Here is a 3,730-nt window from a genome sequence, read left to right as displayed (position 1 = left end):
CGGACATCAATACTTTTATAAAATTATGTCAAGGTACGTCTCTTGTGAATATCAATTGATTGTTAGGTTTTCTCTTCTGAAATTACATTGTGACGCATTCACATACATTATTAATGCAAATAAGTTTTCCAGGGCGAGACGACGAGGCAACCACAAGCACTTCCACTGGTTCAAGAGGTCCACGAGGGAAAAATGCACAATATTACCATTATTACAGAGCACGGAAGTCAGCGGAGCAGGAAAAAGAGTCGTTGAATAGAACTAGTGATCCTTCTACGACTGCTGATTCTTCTACAATTAACGTCGCAGGTTGCGAAGTTTAACTTCTTCCGCGCGGAGGGACTCCACGCACTATTTTTTTCTTGTGATGTATATCAGTTGAGTTGTCTCCGAAAAGTAATGAAAATTTTTGTTTTGCGAACAGCGGTTCATTTTGAACCCAAAACAAATGCCACATTTCAACATACAATCAGTGCAGAAATACCCACATTAAGTTTCTTACGCGTATCCCAGTGTACTAAGATTAAATCGACAAGGTATAAGATTTAATTTTGTTTTTGTATGCATTAATCAATGTAAAGCAATTGCTCCTATAATTAATCTCTATTGAATAAAATCAAATAATCCATCATTCAAAAATGTCTCTTAATTAGTGTAATATAATTCATTTTAAATAAATTTTTTTATGTTGTAAATTAAGATTAAGTTAAGTAAATTTTATTCATTTCTCAAAAATAATAAAAAAATAATATATTAAAAAATAATTTCTTTCCATGGAGTTTATCACTAGTTTCTTGGAGGGTATTCTTTAGATAAACAAATTTTAAAAATAAGTTTTTCTATTTGCTTAAAGAAATTCTCTCGATATGAAATTAAGATAAAGGAGTCAAGAAACTTTAAACTTTTCCCCATACCTTATATCTTAAATTGTGATTACCCCTATATTTTGGGACTCAGAAATCAAAAACCATCGACAAAAATGTGTGTTTATTCAGAGAAAGTACATTTCTGTAGTAGTACATTTTCGAAACTTTAAATAGCATCTGCACTCATATTTGAAGTCACTTCCTCCCACCATTAAGACTGAGTTCTTATATGTGACGATCCGATCATGAGATCGAAAATTCAGGGTGGTTCGTTTTTTCATTTTTTTTCTTGCACTTTGAATGAATTTAAAAAATTTTATCTTCGTTAAATATATCGTCATTATTTTAAAATCTTCATTAGATCTTAAATAACGATTTTAAATAATCTTAATTGAATATATCTTCACATTTTATCTTCTAAAACATAAGACCTGGTTTTCTAATTAATATAAAGAACGGTTTAAAATTGCTCCTACTTTTACTTAAACTGCAGTATTTTACTTATATCGTTTATTTTTGTTTTGAGTATAAAATTGTCGTCTTTGAATATTTTAAATAAGTCCTTTGCAAGTCACAACACCGAAGTTATCTCCGGATCATTGTTTTTAATGCGGCAGAAATACGTTTTGTATTCCTTGCTGCGAATATTCACCGGTTGTTTAGTCGGATGCCAGGATCAAATTCATGACCCGTCCAACAGTGTGAGTGAAACCTTAACCGACTGCGCAGCCGCAGCACATTCAGTCATATGGCCACCCAGTTCATCGGACCTTTAAGCAACTACTAACAGAGTGAAAAATAAAATGAATGGAACGACATTGATTACAAATTATATGTTTGTCTTTTAACACGAAGGTAACGCAAAAACATTTTTCTTCACTTTTGTATATAATTAATTTTAATATGTGATGACCACACGAGAGAAAGAACTGTTACGATCTCATTCGGAGGGCAAAAACACGATCTTGCTCGAGGACAGAAACCTAAAACATCTTCACTGTGTAATAATTCTCGGGGTGAATTTACTGAATTGATTTATAAAAACTTAGTAATCCTCAAATTGCAAGAGATGGCAAACTGAATCGTCATTTCTGTGAAGAATTGGCATGAATCGCTTCCCCCCCCCCATTGGTCTTTGTGTGTTTCAAATATACAAATATTGAAGAATCAATTCATTTCATTACAAACATTTTTAACATTTTTGTAAGCATGTAAACATTTTTATTAATTTTTATCCTTTACAGTGAAAACAAATTATAAAATACATTTTGTTTCAGTTGACGCTGTTGGATTAAAAAGTGTTGTTTCATTTTGTTAATGCTTGAACAGAGTGTTCTAAAAATAAATCGGGAAACTTTTAAATGCTTGTTCATCAATATTTATACGACATAATTTTGTTTCTTATTTATTTTTTACTCGCGTCATCCAAGGTCAGTTGTGTGAGTCTGGATTAATATTGACGCACTTACCTATATCAATAGTATACAATAAAATGTTTATTATTTAACTGAAATTTATTTTTAGGCTCTTTATATCGCTCAATGCAGAATATAGAACCTCGTGATCCAGAAAAAAAAAATGTAGACTATGAATCTGAACGTAAAAATGACCTTAAAAAAAGGAAAAGTTCTGCATAAAAAATGTTGAGAATTGAAAGTTTGCCTCCTCGAAAACTATTTAAAAGGAATTTTTTATTTGTGTTTTTTTGTCGAGTAAGAAAGACAAAACGCAAATAAAAACAAAATTAATAAACGGATCTCCATGAATAACTTTTAATCTAATGATCGGATCTTGGTGTTCTAAAATTCACTCTAAATGATTTCAGGGGTGAATGATAAAGGGTGATGAGCTAATTCATTAGTGCAGACGATATTTTAAATTTCCCATTTTTTCGACGAATTTTGGTTTTCTGGCCCCCCAAACTATAGAGGGTAGCCGTAATCTGCGAAATGTGATGTTCAAGCGGCCCAAAATTTGGACCCCTTATGTAAGTTTAACTTTTTAAGCGAATTGAAAAAGTTTTGTCTACAATAAAAAAGGTTAATCCAAAGATAATTAAACGCAAAATATAACTTTTAGTAAATATAAATATTTACTGAAAGTTACATTTTTTGCATTATTTTCTATTATTTTATTTAATAATTCTCGAAAAACTTTTGAATGGTAAGGTATAAGAAATTTTGCATTATTTAAAAAAAGTGCAATTTTAAATTGCAAAATACAAGCGAAATCAGCTGCATAGTTTCTGAGAAATCGAATTGTGAAAAAGGCGTAAAAATATCAACGTATTTTTAAGAATTTTATTTTATTAAAATAGTTTGAGATAAAATAACGGCATTTTAGAATGAAAGTTGTGAAACAAATGGAACTTGATTACTGTTGGTATTGACCGCGCATTAAAACAGAAATATTATTGAAATGAAAAAAAAAGAATGAAATATTAAGTTAACGGAAAATGAAGCAAGAGCATGATCACATTGTATTTGGAAAAGAAAACTTTGATGAAGGAGAAACCCATTTTTAACTTTATATTTATTCACTCATTTATACAGAAAGTGATAATTCAAATAACTTAAATACTTTTCCAGAAAGACATTATATTTTATTTCATTAATGTGATATTTTGTTAGTAATAAATTCGTCATGCTCTTCAAAAATTAAAATAAAAAAATTAACTACTTTCTAACTCATTGATGATTCTTAAACCATTGTTTGGATAGTATGCATAAGTTTTCCTTCATTGAAACATTTTATTTGATAGAATTTGAATATTTATGCAATTATACAATATTTTTCATGCAGCCTGCTTAAGCATAGATAAATCTAATTAATTATAAACGTAGAATCAAATAAAATGTTATTGG

Source organism: Parasteatoda tepidariorum, chromosome 8 (assembly GCF_043381705.1).
Source record: "Parasteatoda tepidariorum isolate YZ-2023 chromosome 8, CAS_Ptep_4.0, whole genome shotgun sequence".
Classification (NCBI taxonomy): domain Eukaryota; kingdom Metazoa; phylum Arthropoda; class Arachnida; order Araneae; family Theridiidae; genus Parasteatoda; species Parasteatoda tepidariorum.
Note: the sequence above shows the minus strand (reverse complement) of the source record.